Source organism: Mandrillus leucophaeus, unplaced genomic scaffold (genome assembly GCF_000951045.1).
Source record: "Mandrillus leucophaeus isolate KB7577 unplaced genomic scaffold, Mleu.le_1.0 Scaffold384, whole genome shotgun sequence".
In the NCBI taxonomy this organism is placed as follows: domain Eukaryota; kingdom Metazoa; phylum Chordata; class Mammalia; order Primates; family Cercopithecidae; genus Mandrillus; species Mandrillus leucophaeus.
Window position 1 is genome coordinate 821,509 of NW_012104076.1, and position 27,915 is coordinate 849,423.

The window sequence follows — 27,915 nt, forward strand, 5'->3', positions numbered from 1 at the left end:
AAAAAAAAAAAAAAAAACAAGGAACAAATCCTGTCTTGGCTTGCTTGTGTGGCTCAGCTGTTTCTCAGCATTTCGAAATCCTCCTGACATGACTGCAAATCAGTTCTGCTCTCCCTGATCATTTTCCCACCATTGCCTTTTTTCTTTACATGGTAATCATGTATTCTAAGTACAGTATATCTGTATAAGCCAATAAACGCCAATAAAACTGTGTGAAAATTCTTTCTGAAATGTGAAAAAATGCCCTGTTTTGAATTCTTCCTTATGAAAATTCATAAAGATTTCTTCAACCAAACTTTCTTGGGAAATTTCTTGAACAGAAGAAAATAATTTAGTAACATAAATGGTGGAGGGGAAATGTGAGTATTTATTTCATAATTACACATTCAACTTAACTATATGAGTGTGTATTCTTCATGTTGATATAAACATGATACTTCTGTCACTAATTTGAGATAATCTTTGCACAACAAGAAAAAAAAGTGGATCTCAGCTGTAGAGCTCTCAATGCAAAGGAAATTCTTAACGGTCAATGGTAATGATGTACCTTGATGAAAATAATATTTACTATTCTTCCTCTCTGGAATTTTGCAATGGTAGCTACACAACACAAGGCAAGTGCCTTCCCCATCCTATGCCCAGCATAGTATCAAGATATCCATAATTCATCATAGCTTTTTATTTGCTTTGCTTTTTGCAGAATTCATATGTGGCCCAACACTCTTCTCATCAGTGATCTAGGTAGTCACCACCATTTGACTAAAGATGACATAAGCAATGGAACCTTTTTGTCTTCCTCGGGCTTGCAGTTATTACCCCTTGACTCACACAATTATTTATTTTTAATTTTTACTTATTTTTAATTGAAAAATAAAATTATATATATTTATGACATACAACATGATTTTTGTTTGTTTGTTTTAGAGACAGGGGTTTCACTCTGTCGCCCAGGTTAGCATGCAGTGGTGCGATGATAGCTTACTGCAGCCTCCAACTCCTGGGCTCAAGCAAGCCTCAGCCCCAGCCTCCCAAGTACCTGGGACTACAGGTGTGCACCACCACATCTGGCTAATTGTTTTTTTTAATTTTTGTAGGAATGGGGGTCTCACAGTGTTGCCCAGGCTGGTCTTGAACTCCTGGTCTCAAGCTATTCTTCCATCTCAGCCTCCCAAAGTGCTGGGATTACAGGTGTGAGCCACCAGGTTAATGACTTAATTTAGCTGTTTTGCAGTATATACATACACTGTTGTGCCATGATGTTTTGCTATACATATACAATGTGAAATAGCTAAATCAAATAACTAACATATCTATTACCTTACATATCTTCTTTTTATGAGGAGAACATTTAAAATCTACTCTCTTAGCAATTTTCAACTATACAGTACAATGCTGTTAACTATAGTAGTCATATTGTACAATATATCGTGTTCATTTGGACTAACTGTAATTTTGTATGCTTTGATCAGCACCTCCCCAGTCCTCCCTCCTCCCCAGCTCCCCATAACCACCTTCTACTCTCTACTTCTATGAGAAAAACTTTTTCACAACCTTAGGTCTTACAAGTACCCTGAAGTCATTTAAGAAATAAAATAAACTGCTGGGTGCGGTGGCTCATGCCTGTAATCCCAGCACTTTGGGAGGCCAAGGTGTGTGGATCATGAGGTCAAGAGATTGAGACCATCCTGGTCAACATGGTGAAACCCCGTCTCTACTAAAAATACAAAAAATAATTGGGCGTGATGGTGCACGCCTGTAATCCCAGCTACTCGGGAGGCTGAGGCAGGAGAACAGCTTGAACCCGGGAGGCGGAGGTTGCAGTGAGCTGAGATCGTGCCACTGCACTCTAGCCTGGTGACAGAGTGAGACTCTGTCTCAAAAAAAAAAAAAAGAAAGAAAGAAAGAAAAAGAAAAGAAAAGAAATAAAAGAAAATAATACAGAAATGGCATTTTAAGTGAAAATAGCCAACTCAGGATCAACCCACCCAAAGGGAAGACATTTTTTAAATCCTCAACAAGATGGTGAAGAAAGTCAATGAAGATTTTCTGACTTCTACTCCACATTAAAATCTTTAAAATGCTAGTCAGAAGCTAAACTTAGAAGTTATCAATGGAAGATACAGGTGCGGTGGCTCACTCCTTTAATCCCAACATTTTGGGAGGCCAAGGAAGGTGGATGACTTGAGCCCAGGAGGGCAAGGCCAGCCTGGGCAATATAGTGAAATCCCATTTTTACAAAAACAAAATTTTAATTAGGTTGGTGTGCTGGCACGTGCCTGTGGTCCCAGCTACTGGAGAGACTGAATTAGGAGGATCACCTGAGCCTTGAGATTGAGGTTGCAGAGTGACACTGCAGCCTGGGTGAAAGAGTGAAGTGAGACAGCGAGACCCTGTTTCAAAAAAAGAAGAAGCTATCAACTGAATTTTTATGATGAATTTTTTAAATAATCAAAATTTGCATACAAATGCATTTCCAAAGTTATTCATATAAATCAAATTTAAAGTTTTAAGCATAAACTTGTAGCTGAATATAATTATCTACAGGACAACTGAATTGCATCCAAATCACATGTGCCATAAATTGATTCATCAAGGGGCAACAAACTGGAAATCAGGATAACTGTGTCCTCAGGGAACAACCAGCTGTCTAAACTTAGAGAAAGTGGTTGTCTTCTTTGTGTTTTAGTTGAGGAAATCAAGATTTAGATAGTCTTTACCAAGACTTCAGAGCCATGGCACTGACTGACCTTACAACTCCCTGAGGTTATATGGGCAATAAAAAGTAAACATTCCAAGTGACTTGCCTGAGGTCCTAGCAGGAGAGCAGAGCTGTGGCAGAAACAAGCCTCGGGCATCCTGGCCAAGTGCCCTTTCTCCTGTATCCTGACAATCTCATGCCATTTCCTCGGTTGACCTGTACTACAAAGCAGCACTGGGAAGACAAAACCGTAAGCAGATTCTTCTCTTTCAAGAAGCCCATAACCCCTTAGGGAGCTTAAATTGTTCAGTTACCCTACAAAGATGGAAAGTCTTGGTGATCTTGCCAAACACAGGATTTTCAGAGTGAATACTCCCAGACAGGGATAATAAAATCATGAGAAAGAGCCTGTGACTTCTAAGATTTTGTTTTCTTTAATAGACAATTTTTAGTCTCCCCTATGCGCAAATTCCTTCCTTTCTACTTTGCTTATTAGTGCTTTCACTTACTACACAGAAGCACCGGGCTACATTATTACTGTGCATCTTTTCATTTATTTTTCACAACAAAACTAATTAGTTCCATTATTATTTTAATTTCATACATAAATATACAGTGATCTAAGTGACATAATGGAGTGCAGTGGCGCAATCTCGGCTCACTGCCACCTCCACCTCCTAGATTCAAGGGATCCTCCTGTCTCAGCCTCCCTAGTAGCTGGGATTACAGGTGCTTGCCACCACACCCAGCTAATTTTTGTATTTTCAGTAGAGACAGGGTTTCACCATGTTGGCCAAACTGGTGTCAAACTCCTGACCTCAAGTGATCCGCCCTCCTCAGCCTCCCAAAGTGCTGGGATTACAGGTGTGAGCCACCACGTCTGGCCAAAACCAACATTTATTACGTGTTTACTATATAGCAGGTTATCTTCAAGATATTTTACATATATTACACTGTTTAATCCCTACTGTGGTTTTAGGAGGTAGATAATGATTTTATAGATTTGAGACATAAAGAAGTAACTTGTCGAATGTCATGAGCCTGACCTTGTCATCACAATTAGAGTCTGATTTTGTCCAACTCCAGGACCCTTGCCCTTAACCACTACTGTTTTATATACACTGCTTCACACTACACCAAAACCTTATACTCTGCAATCACTTCACTAGCCCTAAAGTTTTATTGCTATAGGATGCAGCAAATTTAACAACTTCCTTTATGGTTCCAGACAGCAAAAGACACTATTACAGAAGTTAATGTTTCACTAGAATCAATGTTCTCTAAAGGAAGTAGCTGCTGCTTTAAGAGCAAATAATTAAGAGAGATACCCTACCAGCATCTTCATGTTCCAACTGCTTACACTGCAAGCCCAGGTTAAAGATCTCAAGTCAAATTGGCCACTTCATAATTCTATTTTAAATCAATTAAATGTGTGTTGACTCACATTTAAATCAATAAAATGTGTGTTGACTCTGTCTCTGACATTCCGCTTCCTCTTCTCTACAATTTTTTCTAAACCATAATCTACATCACACGATGTATGATTTTAGGAGAAACTTTAGAAATCATCGAGGCCATATTCATTTCATTTATCAATGTATTTGCTTTTTCTGAAAATAACCTTTTTTAAATATGAAAGAAATCCATGCTCATTAAAGGACAAAAACACAGAAACCTATATACAGAAAGAAAAAATCCTTTTCAATACCCCCGAAAAAGGCTCTTATGCTTTCATATGTATGCATGTACGTATACATATATATGGTTTTTAAAATTAATTGGAACTGAACTACAAAGAGTTGTGTGTAGTATCCCTTTTTATTAATATAATGTTCTATTGTAAGCATTTTCTGTATTACTAAACATTCCTTGCAATTGTGCTTTTCATTTGTGCATTATAGCCACTAGATGGGTGTACTATAGTTGCTATAATCATCTCACTGCTACACTGAAGTAGTTACTATATCAAAGACTGTGATAACAAATCCTTAAGTATAAATCAGTCTGTTTCTCTAGTTTATGTCTTTTGATTGATTTCTAGACGGGGAATTGTAAGGCTGAAGGGTGTGAACTTATTTTGAGGCTCTGGATATGCATGCTTTCTGGAAAGCTGGTACTAATTTCCACCCCCATCAGCCTTCCTCACATTCAACATTGCCCTTTTAATCTTTACTCATCTCCCAAGTGAAATGTATCTGCCACTGTTTTAATTTGCACTTCCTTTGTTTATGTGGAAGATTTAGTTTTTTCCCTTTTATCTTAATGTCCCTTAGCCATTTGTGTGTTCTCTTCTAGGAATTCCTTCGTTTACATAAGAGAGGAAGACCTATGGCAGTTAAATGCCTACCAAGACTACACAGCTATCTGGAAACCAAGCCTGGACAGGAATCTCAGTTCTGACACTAGACTAGTGCTATGTCCATTGTCCCAGGTGGCTTCCTTAAATCACAGATGCTCATTCCAGAAATATTCCTTTCAGCATTTCCTTCCCATATCTTCAGGAAGCTGCCAGACTCAGAACTCTGGAGAGGGAGCCCTCCCTCAGGCTATACGGTCATGACTAGAGGGGAGGGAAAAATCCTTTCCTTCTACCCTCTTAGGTACATTGGGGCCTTGTAAATTAGACTGAAAAGAGACAAATTAACAAGGGAAAAACATAAAATTTATTGAATATAAGTGTCATGTGACATGGGAGCCTTCATTAAAAAAATGAAGACAGAAAGAAACATTAAGCATGAGCTTTTTTATCCTAAGTTTGATGAAGAGTGGAAAGTTATGGGAAAATGCATTAGGACAAAGATGTGTGAGCTGAGGGCAGTAAACTGGGAGAAAGTGAGCAAGACCTGCCTGTGCAGATTCCCCATGGTGTCCCTCCACCCTTGGAGCTAAGGACACTCCTTTCTTCTGGGTATAGGGAGAGCACTTCTGTCACACAAAGGTACTGTAATCTGCTCTTCAGGGAAGAAGGTCACAGAGTCTCTCCAGCACACGCCACTTCTCAGATTCCTCCAGTTCAAAATAGTCAATGTGCCAAAGCACCCTATTTAGGGATACCATGTTCTGAACCCCACGATGACCAAGGCTGCAAAGACAGACAAACCTTTGCCTACAACACAAACTCATTAGGTTTCCTTCCTTAGCTTTTCAAATGTTCAAACTCCGCCCTGCCATGCTTTGGAAATTGTGCTTCTGAAAATCAATATTTTGGAGACGTTAAAAGCTTTCCACAAAAAAAGTTCACTATACCCAAATACATTTGAAGCACAGAACGCTAAAATCACCTTCTAAAAATTCACAATATAATACGAGTATATTAAAGATTCTAAGAAGTCTTGCAGAAAGGAGCCTTTTTAAACCCAAAGTCTGCAAACTTATGGAAAAGGTTTTTTGTTCTTTTTCATTAAACCAAAACAAAACGGGTTGTTTGAGAAATCCTTCAAGAGACACAAGGTTAGAGAATTAAAATGACTAAAATATAGAATGGCCAAAGGGTATCTAAAACATTTCTGGCCATGCGCAATAAATATATACCTAATAAGTTTACTTCAGAAATTCAAATTCCAGGATATCCCTTGGAAACCAGACATCTGCCTGTTTCTACAGAGGCCTTCTACTAAAGCTACCTTCAAAGGTAGAGAAAACTGATCACAGAGGGAAAAAATGTGTGCCCTCAACTTACAGTTCTGTTTTTAATGACTATCAAAGCCTCTTAAACCATCAAAAGCATTTCCGCGAAGATTAGTTAGGAAGTGGCCATAATTTAAAATCATGTTGCTTTCAGCCAGAGGGTTGTATCATACAAACTTTCACAACAGTTTACTTTAATTGAATAACTTAAGCAGAGTGAAAAACACTCACTCACATTCACCATGGCGTGCCCCATTCTTCATCAGGGACCTACCGTGGGCATGTACCAAAACTCACACCTAGCGCCTTCCCCACCAGTGTCACGCCAACTGAAATGAATTTTTCTCTTCTTGAGCGAATTCTTCATTTCTTAATTTACAATGGAACACCACCAAACTATGTAAAAGTGAGATTCTGTTTAAATTAATATTAGATAATGTCCAGGAATTCATCTTTGAGACCAATTCAATTTTCAGAATGTATCTTGGCTCTTTGAGTATGACATATCATGTGTTCATTCACTGTACAAACGATTGCTGAGTACTCACTTAAGAACAAGTGCTATGTTAAGTGCTGGGATTGTGAAGACAAAAATGCCAAAAAAAAAAAAAAAAATTCCTTGCCCTTATAGAGTTTATAGTATAATTCAGAAAGACAAACATAAACTAATGATTCAAAACAGGCAGTAATGCCAAGCACCAGGGAACATGTCTGTAGTTCTAGCAACTAGGGAGGCTGAGGTGGAGGATTGCTTGAACCCGGGAGTTCAAGGCCAGTCTGAGCAACACAGCAAGATCCTGCCTCAGAAAAACAAAACAAAACAGCAAGGGTGGTAAGTGCAGCAATAGTGAGATATATTTTATGGTATAGGACTAAATAGGAGGGTAGCATTTGACTCAAACTGGGCCTAGGGTATGCTTCCCAGAAGGGGAGTTAAATTTGAAAGAAAAACTAGTACTGAGAAAGGTGCATAGGAGAAGGGCATGTTTGAAGATGGAGAGAAAGAATGTGGCATAGTCAAGGAATCAAACAAGTAGATGTTATGTCAGAAGCAAAGAGTTTTTGTGAGAAAAAGTGGAGGCACTGTGCAAGAAAAAGTTCAATAAGAGGTAACTCTATCTTTAAGAGATTGAGGTCTTGTGGGAGGGAGATTTATTATCAGGTATTTTACAATACAAAATAGTATTTGCTGCCTGCTCCGTCTATGGAGTAGCCATTCTTTTATTCCTTTACTTTCTTAATAAACTTGCTTTCACTTTACTCTATGGACTCACCCTGAATTCTTTCTTGTGCGAGACCTAAGAACTCTCTCGGGGTCTGGATTGGGACCCCTTTCCTGTAACATCTTTTTGGCCACTATGGAAGGGACAATACTGAAAAAACTCCCGATCCAAAGGCTAACTCTGGGTTAGTGGTGGGATCCAGTAACATTATTCTGCAAACCCCAAAGGGATGATACTGAAAAGACTTCCAACCCAAAGGAAAATCTTTTGCACGCATAAATTGGCTGACTTTGAGTAGGTGGGGTGCATTTACCTGAGCAAATGATGGGATTGGGTTAGAAGCCCAACTAGGGAGAGTCAGAGTCTCTGCTAAGATAAAGTGGGTTAAAAGGACCCTCTTAATAAAACGCAAGGACGCTTGACCGAACTTGGGTTTGAGACCCAACTTACGAAGGTTAGAGTCTTTCCTAAGATTTAGGGGATTAGAGGCCCCTCCCAGTAAAGTCCCTCTCAGCTAAGAACAGGTTTGGCACTATAGGATGTTATTTTCTTTGGGTTAATCTGCCTTGCACTCTTTGCTGATGGCTATGGGTGACAGAATCAGGCACATACAGGATCATGAGACATGGGAACAAGTTTCCCACTTAAGGGGAAACTTGAGAGCCGATGGAACTGCCATGAAAGATCCCTCCTCTACTGACAAGCTGCCCCCTGAACTTTTCAGGGTCACTGCAATGGGTGGGTCTTTCTCTGGCCTCCCTGGGCTCTTCACCTTCCCCACTCTGCCACAGGCAATGCTTTTCCCTCTCTCCTTTCCCTTTCCTATCTTTACTATTACTCAGGGTGACCATCTTGCCCAGAGACCACAAGTTGAAATTCCTGGTCAGAGGTTGGATTAACAATGACAGGGCCCAGCTGGGGGCACGTTTGAGCTTTGTCAGTTTGATACTAGGTGCTAAGCAGAGGGGCTAATGTCTGTGTTTTGTCACACATATTTTACTCTGGCCTTCCTTCATATTGTGGCTTGGCCCCCAGGGCTGTGGTGCAGCCAGCCGGGTTACTAGGGCCACTCAGAGAAAGGAAACCCAGAAGCCTGGCATGCCAGGAAAAGGTTAAGAATTTCTTACCAGTCAGACTTCTGGTCTCTCTCTCTCTCTCTCTCTGTGCACACTGGTTGAATGAATGGTAAAAATTACTGTTTATCTCCTCCATAAAGTTTTGATTAATGGAAAAAAAGAATTCATGAGGGCTAGTCTTAAACTGTAGTGAATCTGTTGTACTTTGTGCTATGAATTTGTCTTTCCATATCTTTCTGTCAGAAAGAGGGATACCTTAGGATAGAATGCGGGCCTAGGACCCCATAAGCCTACTGTCTAAGACACAGCCCAGCAAAACTAGTCAATTACATCCTTGGGAGCTTGATCTTGTAACCATGTGGCCCCGCTTTCTCTTTTCACATTGGTGACCTGGGTTCAGGGTTCAATCCTGGATCAGGGAATGAGTCCTTTGTCTTCTGTGTATTTATATGTGTTGTGTGTGTAATATAAAAGAGCTTTTGTCAATTGGCTTAAAAATAATAAGAGCTTAAATCAAATATTTTTTTAGAAAAGTAAAAAGTGTAATGCCTTTTAGTTTGTGTGACTTAACTAACCTTTGGGAAATAAAAACAGTTTGACATGTAAGGCGTGTAAAGAAAGTAAAATGTGTTGTTGGTAAGAGACTATAAAAAGTCATAGAAATGTGGATTTTCTTGCCTAGATTAAAAAGTTAAAGGGTTATTTTAAGTTAGATAGGATAAAGCTGAAGGTTTAAAGAAGTTGTGGAAGGTTTGTAAAAAATTAATTATAAAAGAGATTCTGTGTGTGAACATATTGGCTAAAGCTAAAGGGGTATTATTCAGTTTTTCTATAAATTGAACATTGAAATAAAAGCACAACAGGTTTTTCCTAGAGCACTGATCTGCTCTTTCACAAATATTTTAAAGGGTTATAAAAATTTATGAGACTCTTAAGGTTCAAACTGATTAAGATTAAATACATTTGTCTATAAGGTTTTATTAAGAATTGGATTTAACATTAATAGCACATTAATACAACAGTGACATTTGGCTTATTTGGTATAAAAACAGAAAGCATTGTCAAATATAAAACAGTGTTGGCTTTCTTTGGGCTGTATTTATATAAATACGTTACTGGTATGTGTTCCAAAATAATGGAAAAATTCCTATAATTCTAATATGATTTAGCATATGTTATTAATAGCTATAATGGTTATGTAAAATTGTTGTATGCCACAGAAGTAAACAAAATTTCCCTGCCAACTGTGGCTTTAGTAGTGGCTGCCCTAAGGCGTTTTATCATCCACTGACAGTTGTTGTCTTGTTTTAATCCTCTTATAATCAGCTATAGCACTTTGACAGGTGTTCTTAAATGCAGTTTTCTAATAACTTTGGCAACTGTCACATTAGAATAGAGGAAAGCAGCTTTCAGGACTCTCATGGAAAGCTGAAATGTTCACAAATATCAAGCAGGACAGGAGTACACTGCATGGACTGAATTAATAGAAGACTGAAGTGATTTTTTTACTTTTTGCTTAAAACGGTGCTGATACTTTGTTTTGTTTTTTAGAGTCAAGAAAACTTTTCTTTTGAGCTATCTACAGCTTTTAACAATTGAGTAAAGTATACTCCTATGAACAAAATTTGGAGCATGTTTGTTTCTCTCTACCTGATTTCGCCAGAATTTGGAAACTAGTTTTGAGTATTCTTAACTTATGGCAATACAGTTATTTGCATAGTGCAATAAGAATCTGTTTTCTTTTGTAACAGGATACAGTTGGAGAAATTGGTTATTTTACCAAGTCCTTGACTGGAATGGTGTGCTTTCCTTTGAGGAATTAAACTTGACTGGTAAAGCCAATAAAAGTCCTTTGGGAAAAATGGCCTCATACCTTGTCTACACAGTTTCTGTACAGGGTTCCTGACCTGGTGGTAAATAAAGAATGTCACTTTCTGACAGGCCCAGGAGCTCCAAGTTATCTTGGGACCTCAGGAGGAGAGGAATTTACCCAACTCACAGGTATTTGAGGGTACAAACCCATGGCCGGTCTCAGCTTTAAAAAAGTCTTATTTGAGATTCCTTATGGAACAGAGTTCCATGAAAGCCAATTTAAAAAGCCTATGTGAAAAATAATTATTCTTGCTGCACTTCATACAAATAATCAGGCCAAGTATAATAAAGCAAATCGGTCTTACCATGATTTATCTTTAGTGAAAATGGAGAGAGAAACTATTTTTCAAAAACTATGGTACACCTGATTAGATTCTAGTCTCATCAGTTGTTTTTTGAGTATTTTTCTGCAATTTAGACTGACTCCTTATTCCTGTGGACAAACCAGTGATTTCTGGCTGCTGCTCAGAAGAAACAAGAGGGATGGGTAATGTAAATATCTGGATCAATATTCTAATTCTGGGCACATTTTAGAATCAGCTAACAACCCCATATCAGCTTGGTTCCAACAGTTGCCCAGCTCATGAAAAAATCTTCTAATTTAGTTTACTTGAGATAATTTTACTTATTTTGCCTTACCGTTGTGGAATATATTGCTGTTGTATTCTTTGTGTAGGAATGCAGAATAAGCCTACTCAACATTTTCTTAAACATTTATTAACCTTCTAGATATCACCTTTTGTTGGAACTCCAGAGTTATGAGTGGCCCTTGACATACTGATGCTTTCTGATTGAGCTCCTCTCTATCCCAAATACAAGAGATCCTCATAGTTAGGCAGGAATATCATCACCCCTATTCAGCCTGAAGAAGTTACAAAATACAGATCTTCATCCCTCTACAACTCTTAAGATTAAGGGTTCTCTTATAAAAGGGAGGGGGGAAATGTCAGAGGCATTTGAACCAGAGCAACTTCATCTTGAACAGGAGCTGGGTAAAATTAGTCTGAAACCTACTGGGTTGCATTCCCAGACGGTTAGGCATTCTTAGTCATAGGATGAGAGAGGAGGTCAGCACAAGATACAGGTCATAAAGACCTTGCTGATGAAACAGTTTGCTGTAAAGAAGCTGGCCAAAACTCACCAACACCAAGATGGCGATAAGTGTGACCTCTGATCGTCCTCACTGCTACCCTCCCACTCCTACCAGCACCATGACTGTTTACAAATGCCATGGCAATGTCAGGAAGTTACCCTATATGGTCTAAAAAGGGGAAGCATGGGCCGGGCCCTGTGGCTCACACCTATAATCCCAACACTTTGGGAGGCCCAGGTGGGCAGATCACGAGGTCAGGAGTTCGAGACCAGCCTGACCAACATGGTGAAACCCCATCTCTACTAAAAATACAAATATTAGCAGGGAGCGGTGGTGTGCACCTGTAATCCCAGCCACTCAGGAGGCTGAGGCAGGAAAATTGCTTGAACTGGGGAGGCAGAGGTTGCAGTTAGCTGAGATCACGCCACTGCACTCCAGCCTGGGCGACAGAACGAGACTCCATCTCAAAAAAAAAAAAAAAAAAAAAAGAGGTATGAATAATCCACCCCTTGTTTAGCATATAACTAAGAAATAACCATAAAAATGGGCAACCAGCAGCTCTCAGTGTTACTCTGTCTATGGAGTAGCCATTCTTTTATTCCTTTACTTTCTTAATAAACTGGCTTTGGCTTAAAACAACAACAACAAAAAAAATAAAATGGTATTTGCTGTGATAGCATAGGAGCAAAATGCTCTAATGATTTTATCAAACTCACCAGTATACTCTTAAAGAAACTTCCACTATTCAGGGTGAAACACTTCATTGTGAAAAGGGTGCTCAGACATTCAGAAAACTATTCAGCATTGCTCCTCAACCTGTGATGTAACCTTGATCATCTCACTTGCATTCCTTGCTCATGATAAAACTCAAACTCACAGATGTCTGTAGTAGAAAAGGGATCGACCACCATGAATATTTTTGTAAAGAGGTCTGACGTAAAGATCTGCTTTTGATGATCTAAGAAATTTTATGGTAAATGACAAAAAGTGCACTGTTATTGGAGCCTAAGTTACAGCATATGAAAAATCATACAATTCTAGAGTTAGGAGGAGCTTATCCAAATTTTACATATAATAACAATAATAAGCATGTATTATGCACTTACTTTGTACATGGCACTGCTGTAACTCATTTAACCTTCACTACAATGTATGAACTCAATTCTATTATTATTCCTATATTACAGCTAAGGAAATAGATAAATAATTTGTCTAAGGTAAATTCTCATAACTAGAGTACGTGGTATTTCAATCTTAGCAGACAGCTTGGAGAGCCCAGGTGCCTGAAACCATGTTCCTTGCCCGACCATAGGGTGATCAAGATGAGGAAACGGGGGCCCAAAGAGGCTAAGTGATTTGTCAAAGGTTAGACAATTGGTTGTTGCTTTACCCATTAATGCAAAGTGAGGAATGTAAAGCATAGTATCATATACTGAGATGTAGTAAAGAAAAAAAAAAAAAAAGGCACAACACTTAAAACCAACAAAGAGGCTTAATCTAACTCTAATGAGAATTTTTTTATTTTTTTTTAAGAGACGGAGTCTTGCTCTTTTGCCCAGGCTGGAGTACAGTTGCTTGATCATGTCTCACTGCCACCTCAAAATCCTGGGCACAAGCAATCCTCCTACCTTAGCCTCCTGAGTAGCTAGGACTACAGGCACTCGCCACCATGCCTGACTAATTAAAAAAAATTTTTTTTGTAGAAACAAGGTCTCAGTATGTTGCCGAGGCTGGTCTTGAACTTCTGGCCTTAAGTGATCCTCCTGCTTTAGCCTCCCAAAGTGCTGGGATTATAGGCATGAGCCATGAAGCATGGCCAAGGAGTCTAATAAGAGTCTTAGTGCTCTTCCCTGTTGAGGATCTTAGCACAATTTTGAGGTCTTCAGCTATGACTTACACACACTTCATTTGTTACAATTTTTCTTTTTTACAAATAACTTTCTAAATAATTTTATGATTCAGTAGCACTAAAAAAGGAGGATAAGAGAGTGTAATTCTTTGATGCAGGTTTGGAGAGGAAAAGAAAGATAATCAGAGGCCAGCCTATTAATCAGCTCTACCAGACCTGTGCACCTATCTTGTTTCCATAATTTCTTTGAGCAAGGTTCCTATTCTTCCCTGGGCTCTGTTTCCTCATCTACAAAATGAAGACAATAATTGACACCTTTCAGGGTTGTTACACTAGTTAAATGTGATACTATCTGTCAATGTAAAGCAAAGTTGCCAGCACACACATAGAGCAAGGCTCAGCCAAATTGAGTTTCCTTCCTGCCCCTTTCTATTCCAGACCTATTGAAGAAAACTTTTTCTAAAATTTATTTTAAAAGCTACCACTGTGATAGTAGATATATATCATTACACATTTGTCAGAACCCAAAGAATGCAGCCGGGTGTGGTGGCTCACACCTGTAATTCCAGCATTTTGGGAGGCTGAGGTGGGCAGATCACTTAAGGTCAAGAGTTCGAGACCAGCCTGGCCAACATGGCGAAACCTTGTCAGTACTAAAAATACAAAAATAAGCCAGGTATGGTGGTGGGAACCTGTAATCCCAACTACTCAGGAAGTTGAGGCAGGAGAATCACCTGAACCCAAGAGGCAGAGGTTGCAGTGGGCCAAGATCACGCCACTGCATTCCAGCCTGGGTGACAGAGTGAGACTCCGTCTCAAAACAAAACAAAAACAAAACATAGAATGTGCAACACAAAAAGTGAACCCTATTGTAAAATATAGGCTTTAGATAATAATAGTCGCTCATCCATTGTAACGAACGCACCACGTTAATGCAAGACATTAATAATAGTGGAAAGTAGGGGTTGAGAAGTGAGAAGGTATACAGGAACTCTGAACTTTCTGCTCAGTTTTTCTATAAACCCAAAACATCTCAAAAATTAAAGTCTACTAATTTATAAAAAGTTATGAGTTGAGCCATCTTTTGACATGCCTCATGGTTCAGGCTGAATTGACTCTCCTGTGACACCCACACACAGCTAGAGAATTTTCTCTAGAGTAGTGGAGGGCCATCAGTAACAAAAAAGGAACAAGGCAAATCACAGAGAGTTTTTCTTCATCACACTTCCCGGCTTTTGGGGACTGTCTCTTCTGGGGATCTCCTGACCCCCAGCTACTCAAGGACCACCCTGGTGTCTCATAGGCCATGTCCTCACAGTGAGACACCACGTGTGGCTGCACACCCATGCCAGTGTGCCAGTGTCCATTCTGCCACACATGCTAGAGTCTCTGATGCAGTGTTGCTCATTGAGCTTAATGGCATTAAGAAAAGCAAAACTTGACCTGCTCACTCTGGCAGAATTTGGGAGTGGGCTGTGGAGAATGTCGGTGGGAGGGTGTTCTCAGGCAGTGGGATTAAAAGTGCTTCAAGTACTGGTTCAAAAACAAAACCTCCATAAACATCACAGGCTGCAAATAAAGTATCTGAATGTCTGATTAGATATCTCATTTGCTGAAAAAAATACATGCAGGAGGATACAGCAATGTAGAAAATTACATGGTATAAGAATTGCAAACACCAGTAAGTCAGAGAAATATTTCAAAAGTGAAACCAGTATGGAACACACAAGCAGTCTTGCCTAAAACACCTTCTTAGAGTCTCCAAGACACAAATAGGCTATATTCAAAATATTGGTTTGCAAGAATTTTGTCTAGAGGTAGAAACACATTTACTGTAGGTGCAATGTCCAGATAGGCTGACAAATACAGTTCAAACTGTGATGTCCCTGAGCACGGCAGAAGCTCATCATGGTGGAAGATATTTCTGTGGGAAAACATACTAACTGATCTGTCCTTCACGGTGTTGGCCAAAGGTGATGAGACTCCTTTACTTGTTTTTGCTCAGTTCAGCACACCAAATTCCAGGGCACCATTTACGCTGTTTACACAGACCACAACGTGAACGGTGTTCCTGGAGTTGTGCAATGTGGGGGCTGATTCCCATGGCCTGGGGAAAAGTACTGGCTGCAAATAAACTTCACGCTCATGGCTTCAGACCTACCCCTCTGTCCTAGAAAGAAGCAAACCATTCTTATGAGGGATTACTGGGTCTGCGCTATTAATGAGAATGGGAAACACACCAAGATGAAGGAGTTGTCTCTACTGCCACTCCTACACTAGCGGGCCCCCTCTTTAGCTTCATATTACTATCACCTAGTCACCACTCCCAGAGTTTCTGATTTCATTTGTCTGAGTGGGGCCCAGGCATCTGAATTTAAAAGTACTCCAGGTGATTCTAATGAGCAACCAGGATAGAGAACCACTGCTGCAAATATTAACTGTATTAATAACTGTATTTTATTTTATTCTCCTCTAAGTATGAGAAGAGGTAAAAGGAGCTTTGGTGTCCGAAGACTGAAGTTAGGATCTTTGGCGTGTCTAAAACAACCATCAGACTCAGTAAGTCTCTTAGTCAGGGTGGAGCGCATCAGTGGGACTAGGGCTGGGGATGTCACCTCCAAGAACAGCACTAGGAAGAGCCCAAAAGCAAGACCCAGTGTGGAGGTGGTTGGTTGGTGGAGAGCTGGGAAGAGGAGAGGAAGATAGGATGGTCCTAGATAGAGAGTCTGACACAAGGCAAAGAAAGGAAGGAAGCTCCAAAGGAGGCATCATGAGCGAACGTTTCATTGGCAGCATAGCTGGGATGGCCATCCCTGGAAAGCCAGTCCCATGTGTGAGATGTAAGTGTACAAGTCAGTGGCACAGAGACATTTCCTGATCTGTGGCTTTGTAAGTTGCTTTGGTGCCAGTTCCCTTAGAGTGCATGGAAACCACAGGCAATGGGATTCTTTGGTAGGAGGACTCTGGGGTCCTTGTATATCCCTTCCCTGACTTTAGTTTTTTTCCTATGTTGAGAAAAATCTTTGCTAAATTAGCAAAATTGTCAGAAAGGAAGCAAAGCCTAAAATGAAAGAAACTAACATAAAATTTAACTACTAAAATTTTGTGCTACCACTAATTTCTGTTGCGTTTTAACTCTGTTCCTTGCTGTGAATCTTTAAAGACAAAGATAAGTCTATATATTATAACAATAAATTTTATTATTCATAAGGCTAATATTTTTCATGCTTCTTTATAGAATGATGTTTTAAGACAAGGTAGAAGTGGATATTTAGGTTTAGGCAGTATGTAATAGATCTCTCTAAAATCATAAAATACTAAATCATTATTGAGCAGATTAGAAGGAGATTTGAGGCTATCTGCTTAATCATCTGCTGTAAACAAGAAAAATTTAAACCTTCTGATCTGTAAATTAAAAGTCTCTCACATCATTCTATAAGCGTAATTCCCCTCTGTGTTCCTAATGTGTCAATTACTTCTGTTAATTTTTCAGTGAAACAATGGCCCTCATCCCATACTCCATATAACACTCTTCGACATGTTCATGGACCTCAATCTTGTTCATTTCAGCCCATATTACTGTCTCCAGCTTTCTCCATGGGATAAACAATCTGGCTTTTTCCACTCAATAACAAAAAAATAAAAATCAATTTTTTGAGGAGAAAAAGGAATTGACTCCTTTTTAAAAAATAAAATGGATTTTTTATATAAAGAGACAGTATGATAATAATGCAAAACACAGGTCACCTTTAGTTCACATGTCTCATTGTAGGAAGAACCATTTAATCATCTGAACCAAAGATAAACACTTTAAGTCAACTCACTTTCTGAACACTTTAGTGTCTGCAGAAGAAGCTCAATCTACAATATAATTAAATTTGTTTAAAATTTCTCAGCCTTGAATTCATTATCTTACAGTGGGGATTCATAATATTGACTTCATGGGATTGTGAAGATAGTTTTTATGTACTTTTTTAAGAGATGGGGTCTCACTCTGCAGCCCAGGCTGGAATGTAGTGGCTTGATCACAGATCACTGCAGCCTTGACCACTGGGTCTCAAGTGATCCTCCCACTTCAGTCTCCTGAATAGCTGGGACTACAGGCACCTGTCGCCATGCCTGGTATTTTTTTTTTTTTTTTTTTTTTAAGAGATCAGATCTCACTATGTTTCTCAGGCTGGTCTCAAACTCCTGGGCTCAAACTATCTGCCTGCCATGGCCTCCCGAACTGCTGGGATTACAGGCATGAGCCACCATACTTGGCTGTTGTTAATTAACATGGAATTTCAACTTCCTTCACTCCTGGACAAGTCTTAGCTCTTAAAGTCTTAATGTTGGATCTCTCTGGCCACAGAGCTATCAGTTCAGACTAGGTGCCTCTGAGCATTGCTGTGAATGTTCAAGCCTGTTGTGAAACACTATATGATCTCTGACCGTATCTCCATTAGCTCACATGGTTGATATCATTTGCCATTCTTCACATGGAAAAAAACTAAAGTGGGGGAAGGCACACCCAAGGACCCCAGAGTTTTCCTATCAGTGAATCCCATATCCTAGGATTTCCGTGCGCTATCGAGGGACTGGCACAAAAGCAACTTACAAAGCCACAGATCAAGAAATGTCTCTACTGGGGGTAAATGAAGACCAATAGTTTCCAGTAAAGCAATTCAGCAACAATCCATGAGTGATGGATTGTGAGGCCACATAGTATCTTGAGTGCTAAATGGTACACCTGGTGCACTGCCACCTCCTGGCTTGAACAGTCAAATCAGCACCACAGAGGCTTTACGGACAAATGAGAAAGACGAAACTGGTTCCATCTGGGGTTTTTGAAAGATTTTGTAAAAGTGCAAAGCTAGTCCTTTAGTCCTGTCGAGGAATTTTGTCATCCCATCCTGCTGCCAAACTCTAAGTCCAGAGTATATTACAAACTGATTTTTAAATGTGGGTTTATGTGGCCACATATTTTATTTCATTTCCTTTTACCGTAGTAATGTCTTAAGAATTTGGAAGATCAGCTTACTGACACCAGGAGGAAGTCTTAACAGAGTTACACGGTAAACAGGATTATGAATAGGATACAAAATGCAGTGTTAAACTCTTTGGGTACTATTTAATGTAATCAAATGGCCATTTAACTCCTATTCTTCTCTCACTGATAAATCACTCTCGAGTGACCTTTTAATCCCCAATCAGCACCTCCAGCGGCAGCTTTTTTTATTGTTCCAAAATTTCTAAGGACTTGAGACATAGACTATTTTTCAAAACTTAAGTAAACTTATTTTTATAAAATGCTGTGTGGTCTCATTTAGATCTAATGTGTGAAAGTAGGTAGCAGAGGCCACAGTCATTGACGAGACCAAAGTTACTGAGCCATGACATGTAGTCAGCAGGAGCCTGATATTCTTAAGATGAAGAAAACATTAAAAGGAAAGAAAAGTATGAAGAATGACTGATGAGGAAAGCAAAAGGCAATTACATCTGTAATTTGAAACGGATGGTTGATGGCTTGACTGCTGGGAACAGTGGGTCTTTATATCACAGTACATTAAATGACAATGGATTCACGTTAAAAGGGGCTATTTTATATTGCTTGGAATGCCTTTGCTTCCATCCTTATTGAGATCCTTCCCATTTATTAACCCCTCAAGAAATGCCTCATCCAGGATTCCCTCATCATTTCATCTGGAAAGATTTCCTTCCTCCAATTGCAGAAGAATCATATTTTATTTATTTATTTATTTAGTTAGTTATGTATTTGAGATGGAGTCTGGCTCTGTCGCCCAGGCTGGAGTGCAGCGCTGCGATCTCGGCTTACTGCAAGCTCTGCCTCCCGGGTTCACGCCATTCTCTTGGCTCAGCCTCCCGAGTAGCTAAGACTACAGGCACCCACCACCATGCCCAGCCAATTATTTGTATTTTTAGTAGAGACGGGGTTTTACCATGTTAGCCAGGATGGTCTTGATCTCCTGACCTCGTGATCTGCCCACCTTGGCCTCCCAAAGTGCTGGGATTACAGGCGTGAGCCACTGCGCCCGGCCCCGAATCATATTTTATTTAAACCCATCACAGGGCAGTTATCACATCCTACCCGGTAGTGTACCTATTTGCCTATGTGTTTTGAAGACAGAAGGACAACACTGTCTGCTGCATGTAATATGAGTTCAACTTTTGTATAAATAAATGACATCAGCAATTATTGTGCCTTAAGCATTCTCATAAAAAACAAGAACACCAACACACATTGATATCTTTGAGTTCTTTCTAATAAAACTTAGACATTTCTGTGATTCTGGGTTATAGAGACTAGTAACTAGTTTCCTCCTTAAAAGGAAACAAGAGAGAGAGGTTAGGGACATCATTTTCTCATTAGAAAAATTTAGAGTTGTGCCTTATAGCTCGTTTTTGGTTCTCTCTGGTTAAACATTTTTCTAAATCTTTAAACAAAGATATTGAAGACAAGCTTTATCCCATTCACAGAAAGCACAAATCCAAGAGGGTTAACTGTTATCACTGAGGACACAATCAAGACCCACAGCTTTGATAATCAGAGCCTGGAATGATGCACTGAGCCAGTAAGTTAGCTTCCAATAAGCAAAATTGTGTAACTCTACATTTCCTAAAACCAAGTGCATAGTATGGAAAAGAGGAGATCTGCTTTGGCAGCACTTTATTTTTTACAATAGTCTGTCTTCAGATGTTTGAAGGGGAGTGACTTGATGGTTCCAGGGTACGGAACCAGGAAGAATAGGTGAAAGCCTCAACTTAACTTTCAGAAAGGACTTTCCCTCAGTGTTGTCCAATAATGGCAAAAGCTGAGGTATAGACACAGAACAGGGTTCTTTGTTTCAGAGAAGGAGTGTGGATTAGGTACTTTCTGGGATCACTTTTAACTGTGCCCGATTGTCCCCTGCGCACCTCTCCAACCTCTTCTTGCATGACTCTCCTCCTTGCCATTGACATGCTAGTAAAACTGGACTTCTTCCCATCCTTAAACTCACCATATTGCCAACCCCAGCTTCCAAGCCTTTGCAGGTTTTGTCCATACTATTCCACCTGCAATGAATGCCCTTCCCCACTGCCATCAACCACCCCATTTACCTGGCTAAATTCTATCCATCCTTCAGGCCTCAACCTCCCAAACCAGTTTTATCTGTTCACATAGAATCCTGAAATACACTTTGCCATATGTTGCATATCTATAAGCATTTTGTCATTATTTGCAGCCATTAAAAAAAAAAAATAAAAGTCTGCTGTTTCTCCTGGTCAACAAACTCCTTGAAGATAATAACCATGACTGTTCTGTTCACCCAAGTTTCTCTAGTGGTGATCATTGAATCCTTCACAGAGAAGCTCAATAAATATCAGTTGAGTGACTGACTAAATGCAAATACCAAACCTATTTTTTAAAATGGTGAGAGAGAGAGAGAGAGAGTACATGCTCCTCCACATGTCTGAATGAATATATCCTTCCTTTGGTGATGGTTCACAGGCTCACTATAGCGCAAGCCCAGAGTTTCAAATTCTCAAATAAACATTACCCCTGAGGGGCCCCTTGCTACAATGGAGCAAAATCTTGAGAAAAACAAAATGATGCATCTCCTTATGCATTTATCTAAAACATCTACATAAGGAGGGTCAGTAAAAAATGAAGACAGAATGATTTTCACATTGCCCTTGATTTCTCCATACCAAACAATTTCATAGTCTGTGAGCTCACGGATCTCTTTCAGGCTTTCGGTCTACAAAAATCAAGTGAGGGTCGGGGCAGTGGCTCACGTCTGTAACCCTAGCACTTTGGGAGGCCAAGGGGGGCACATCACCTGAGGTCAGGGGTTCAAGAGCAGCCTGGTCAACATGGCAAAACCCTGTCTCTACTAAAAATACAAAAAAATAAGCCAGGCATGGTGGTGGCAGGCACCTATAGTCCCAGCCACTAGAGAGGCTGAGGCAGGAGAATGGCTTGAACCAGGGAGGAAGAGGTTGCAGTGAGCTGAGATCATGTCACTGCACTGCCGCATGGGCGTAGAGCAAGACTCTGTCTCAAAAAAAAAAAAAAGGATCAAGTGAGAACTAGGCTGCTGATCAGAGTTAAAGGCCAGGGGAGTGGTGGGTTGAGATCTGTTCTGCCCAGACATTGGGATCTGGAATGTAACTTTATTTCCTGTTTCTCTTTTCTTTTCACCTATAAATTAAGTCGCTTGCCATGTTTGTTTTCTTTTCAGCCATTACATCTGTATTAGCCGTCTCCCAAAGAAGAAATATTTATTAAACACTTGAACATCATGCTCCATAAACAAACATCCAGCGAGGTAAATACCAATGCCCTCATTTTACCCCTGAGGAAACCGGCTGAGTAACTTGGCCAACATTACAGACCCAAAGAACACTGTAGCCTAGGATTAGAACCCAGGTGAAATTCTTTCAAAGGCCATTATTTTTTCCTACTGCACCTCTCTGATTTAATATTTGGGCTCTTGCATCAATACTACCTTCTGGTTTTAAAACAATCACAATGCTTATTGGGTAACATGGAACCATCCTATGTGATAATAAAGAGGGACTTTCAGGTAAAACAGAATTAAAGTGTTGCTGTTGTGTTGTTGCTCTGTTGTCTTTCTAAGGTGTAAGATCACTTTTATAAAAAAAAAAATCTGTACTATGAAAGAGATTTGATAGGAAACGCCTAACAAATTTTAAATATTTGGATGAATATTCATCCTTTCTGCAATCTTCCTAACTTCACTGTGGTTTGAGTTTGTAATTTACCAAATAAATCATTTTTGTGCTAACAAGAATTGTAGGACTTAGAATGAAGGTACCATGGCAGTGGGTGTGAGCTAATGAGACAAAGTTGTGGCTTACTTATTTTAAGAGAAGAGTGCACGGAGCATCTGTAAGTACTAAGCAGCTGATAATGTTTGAGAGAAAGCAGGGAAGAGTTCCAGGGAAGCAGAACACCCAATAAAGGACTTGAGGCTCAGTCGTTCCTGGAGCGTTTATCTGTCCCCTGGAGCCAGATAAGAAAGTTTCAAGGATAAACTTAAGAGTGAAAAGTGACGTGCAATCTTAGCAGCCTTTGGATGACGCACAAAAAGAGCATTTTGGGCATCACTTTTTAATACACATTTTCCCCACATATCATCACTTCCATAAATAGGCAGGTTTAAGGGAGAAAACAAAAACTATTTTTGACTTCTGTAAAAACTTACCCATGAGAGGCAATGAACATTTGTTTAAAAATATTCTTACTTAGCAAGATCCCTGTCCTCCAGTCAATAGTTTTCCACTCAAACATATTATCTTCAGACAGCTAGAGGCGATGTTGTCAGAAAAGCACATAAACCATAGCTATAATTTCTTATCTTGATGGCCAAGTTTTAGAGTCCTTTGAAACAGCACCCCAGTCACTGCAGTGAGAGAAGCTGCATTACAGACAAAATATAGTACAGACAGTATTTCATTAGGGAGTGGGTTTTCTTTTGTTTTTTGTTTCGCTCAGCCCCTCAAAGATGTCTGTTGAAGCCTCTCACCTGGTAGCACAAAAGCTGTTGAATCACTTGAATGAAAGGGTCAGGTTGCAAGCTGTGCATGTGTGGAAGCTGTCAAGCCCTCTTCAGACCACCCAGCTCTCCAAAGGAGTAGCGACATCAGATTCAGACATGATAAGAGGCTGCCCTCGTATGTAACCTGGCCCAGGGAAACAGCCTTTCCAGGGAGTTACAGGATCCCATTGTAAGGAATGGCTACATGCCCTGAAAAGGTCACACTTGTCTAACTCAATATGCCTGCGGTCATGGTTCTTCGTGAGAGAAAGAAATATATCTGAAAATTTTTGAAGAAAAGCAATTAGCCAAATTAGGCCTATTCTCAAAGTAAATGCTGAAAAGCTCTCATATCCCATATCTGTGTCTAGAAGACTGAGTCGTATCTATGAATGTCAGAATATCAGAGCTAGGAAGACACTGAAACTCATTGAATTCAACTCATTTTACTGATGAGGAAGTGAAGCTTTGAGGGATTAGATGGCTCTTCCAAGGCTGGTTAGCAACAGCTAAGATTTGAAACACTATGAAGACAAGCACCCTGTGCATGCCATTCCCAGTGGGCATTTTGAAATCCTTAGAAATTAGCACTGAGCCTGGCACGTAGCAGGTGCAGCTAAATAGTTGGAATGAGGAAAGAGAAGAAAGGAAGGCGGTCTGATGGCCATGTCCAGTTTTCTTTTTAATATCAATATTAAATGCCAGAAAATGCAAGGATGGGGATGGAAGCTGAGCTCTGACTTTCGTATATTTTAGCACCATGGAAGAATCACTTTCTGTTTCTTCTCATCCCTGTGGGATGCTCCAATCCAAAAATCATTTTCTAGGAACGAGGCTCCTGAACCATTCCATGAAATCCAGCTCAGTTTCCCCCAACTCAGCCTAGCCCAACTCCAGCAGCCCAGCAGCCCCAGGAGGCTGGGAAAGAATTAAGAACAGTCCTGGGTTTAAAGTTTCCAAAACAAACATTGCTTAGCCATGCGGGGGCAGATCAGGTCATACAGCCCAACATGTGAAAGCAGGGAACATGCTAGTCCGGTCCCTTCGCCCAACTCCTTTTTTTCCTCGTGGGAATGAAAAGGCAGAGATGAGAAGGGGAGCAAGAAAAAAAAAAGATGAGGTTGGTGGAAAACTGATTTAAAAGCCCTGGTTTGTCAGCCAAGCATGCAAAACCATGTTGTACATTAAGTTAGGCTCAACAACAGCTCAAACTCAGGTTTCTTATTTAGATATAAGGTTTAATATTAACCAAGTACATGACAAAAATTTCATGTCAAGGACAATGTAGAGCAGTGTTTACCCAAGTGTGACCCACCTGCTTCAGAATCACCTGGGAAGATTCCTGGCACCACTCCAGGTTTAAAAGCCTTTGGGCCTGGGGACTGAGAACCTGCCTTTCACCACGCAAATGGGGGTTCTTACACATAGTAGGTTTTCAGAATGCCTGATGGAGAGAAATAGCAAAGTTTCCTAGAGCTGCACTGAAGGCACCTTTATCAAGTGTAAGCAGGGGGCTGAGGCACAGCTCTTCAAGCTTTACCTAGAGTCAGGAACAGCGGGTGTCAGTTTTCCAGAGCAGAAACCTGAAGAGCATTTGAATCACTAGCTCTGGTCTGTGAAGCAGCCCCACAGAGGTTAATCTCTCCAGCAAGATTCCCAGGCTATAAACACCAACGGCTCCCGGAAATGCTCTTTTTAAGCTTTGTAATGCACACCAAGCAACAAGACTGGGTACAATAGTAATAACAAAAAAAAATCAAAAATTAAAATTAAATACCTTAAAAACAATGAACTATTTCCGTAAGCCAGAAATTGTTTCCTGGATTTCAAAATAAAATGAAAAGAAACTCTTTACGAAAGCACCAAAGTCTCTGGACCAAATCTCAGTACTAAGCTGAGAGCGCCTGAAAATCAGTCCAAAACTTCAGAACAATGCCATTTCTTTGCCTCCCCAGCACTATCTCTCTTCCCCAAAATGAAATAGAAATCACGTTTTTGAAAATATGTCTCCAAATATAACTAAACTAAAGCAAAGGTATCCGAAATTATCTCATCCAAATTTCTCTATGTTTGTACCATGAGGATATTATCTGTTTCGTTCATTTTTGTGTCTTTTCCCTTTGACATTTCATTTAGCTGAAAAGAAACATTCTAATTTCAGAAGAAAAAATTACACAGTTAAAAAATGCTTATTTCATTGGCAAGTGCCAGCGCGCATGGACTGAGAAGAGAGTTAGAAATTTGTGTCACGTAATAAAAAGAATCCCGTTTTTGGCATTTGGTTTGCTAACACTGCAAGTTGCCACCTTCTGAGTTAACAGGAGAATTAAACTTTTGCAAGCCTACTCTTGCAGAAGCCTTGCATTGTTACTTGGCATTAATGATACCACATAAACAATCTCTGGGGCATTCTACTAACAACATTCACAGTCACGATGAAAAAAAACACATAAAACAGATACTTACAGGTAGTAGTTTTCCTTTCCAAGTCAAAAAAGCTAGAAACCCTTGAAACTGGCGGGCAGGATAAGAGTCACTGACCCGGCAATCTGGTTTAAAGGGCTTTGAGAGGAAGGGGGAGGAAAAAGAACCCCGGGAAGGAAGAGAGCTAAAATTCCAGTCTTTCAGGTCAGCTGTGTTTGAGATTTCTTTTTACTAAAAATCCATTAACCCACCTCACAAAAAATACAGAACTGAAGTTCACATACATACTCTGCTTTCTTTGCTGGTCTTCTCCAAGGTAGCTGCTGCAGCTTTGCAAACTTCCCGAGTGCCAAGCCTCAGGACTCCCCCTGAGAAGGGCATGATAAAGATGCCTTCAACTGTTTACAAGGAGCCCGACCTCCCTGGCGGACAGCCACCGCTCGCCCGCCCGTGCCTTCTGCTGGTTGGGTCCGCAGGGACAAAACTGAGCTTTTGTTAATGAGGTCGGTTGCCTCTTCCCAGCCTGTTCCCAGCTTCCTTTCTCACTACTAGTTTTGTACTAACTGCTCTGCCACTCGCCGAGCTGGAGCAGCCTCTCCCTCCTGCAGCACACAGGCGCACACACACTCAGACACAGGCACACACACATTCACAAATGGGCATGCACACACTCACATACAGACACAACCACTCACAGAGGTACACACACAGGCACACATACACACACGATAGACACACAGTCACCACACACAGACACATACACAGGCAAATGCATTCACATGCATGCACACACAATGACCCACCCCACACATGTGCACGCATTCTCACGCATGCTCCACACACACACACGGGGGCACACACATGCAGGCCGCATGTGCCCACACCCACCCATTTACATACTCACACAGACTCTTCCAAATTCCCATCTTGCAAGGTTTTTATTGAAATTTAGATGAGAAGCCCAGCATTCAGAAGGGACAGGACCCCTTTAACTTTTGTCATGGCATTTAAGGAAAAAGATGGGATGGAACTAGATCCTAAGGTGCTGTTTTTAAATACCACCTTACTTCTTCCGTTTGTAAGGCTTTTTGTGTGTCTGACTCTTTTTGAAAATTCATAAAGATCCCATTAATCTGATCCATTTGCATATAGTTCATGATCCCAATAATTCAGATATATCACAGGCCAAGAACTGTCCTCTCAACAGAGATTCACATAGTTAACTTGTCAGTATTCAGTGGTCTGTGAAAGTCTTGATCCTTAACAACTGTTTAATAAAATGCTTCCCTGTATTTTATTCCCATCAGGAAAAAAAAAAAAAGATAATGGCCTACCATCTGGCCTAACTTTTAAATTAACCATAAAGAGAGAATTTGAAGTATTAACTCACTTTGGGGGAACTGTTTATATTAAGACATGTCTGGCTATCCTAAACCTTTGCCAAAAATATAGAACACTGTGAATCCAATTCAACCTAGATAGTGGTTTCCCCTAACAAGGTCACAACACCATATGCCTTTCTTTGGAAGCCATAAGGAAAAGAGAGAGGAAAAAGGAAAAGAGAGAGTAAAATGATAAAGAAAATTACATGAGGGAGGAAGAAAGAAAAGAGAAAAATGTAAAGAAAGAATGCAAAAGAAGGGAGAAAAAAGTTATTTATTTTAAAAACATGCTTTGTGGTTGCTTTAGCAATGAATGGTGCTTATACACTTACTCAAAGTCATCAGAGATTTCAAATCTTCAAGAATCTCTTGATTCATTTTGTTTGCTCTGAGAATAAGTAGGGGAAAGTTAAGAATCACTAAACTCTTTATAAGTAAACAGATATTTACTAAACACAGTTATTATTAAATAAATATAGTGACAATGTGTGAGTCATATATTAATCTTGAAAAGGCAAGAAATAAAGCCTTAATAATGACAGTTAAGAAACACAGCAAAACAGACAATTTTATTTTCAAACTGATTTTTAAAATTGCTCATGTTGTGAATATCTCACCTGCAAAGAAATGAAGATGGTTTTAGAAGCTGTTAGTTGAGACTAGGAATCCATTTGACAAAGGAATTGTATACTATGTATAAGTGGTTGCATCGACATGCTTCTTCTAACATCTGGGCTAAATAAGGTTTATGGATTAGTCTAGAAAGAGAGATAAATGTTTTTATATCACTTCTATGGGAAAAACAACTTCAGCATGCTAAGCAAAAAATAACAAGCTTAGATTGCAACATATCTCAAAAAGTCTACAGGAAACATAAACTTTGCAAAGTTAATTATATACATGAAGCTTGGCCTAACTGTGCTGAACATATTCTAAAATAGGCGGTTAGAGTTAGATTAGCAAAAATGTCCTGAAATCTGAAGTACCTGTTTATACAAATGTCATTCTTTCTATCTGCCACAAATGAATAAGGGCCTGGAAATAATACAATTATCAACTTCAATCAATAAAATACTCTTTGAAAAGGTTGAAATGCCAAGTTAGGGCATTTAAAAAGAACTAGTCA

General features: G+C 39.8%; 1 protein-coding gene across 1 annotated transcript in view; it reads right to left on the reverse strand.

Moving 5' to 3' along the window:
• Positions 1 to 26,248, reverse strand: part of FREM1 (FRAS1 related extracellular matrix 1) — a 173,481-nt gene extending 147,233 nt beyond the window's left edge. Inside the window, exon 1 of the mRNA XM_011990854.1 lies at positions 25,450 to 26,248. The gene's annotated coding sequence lies outside the window, so the exon portion shown is untranslated. The remainder of the gene's footprint in view (positions 1 to 25,449) is intronic.
• Positions 26,249 to 27,915: the final 1,667 nt, after the last annotated feature.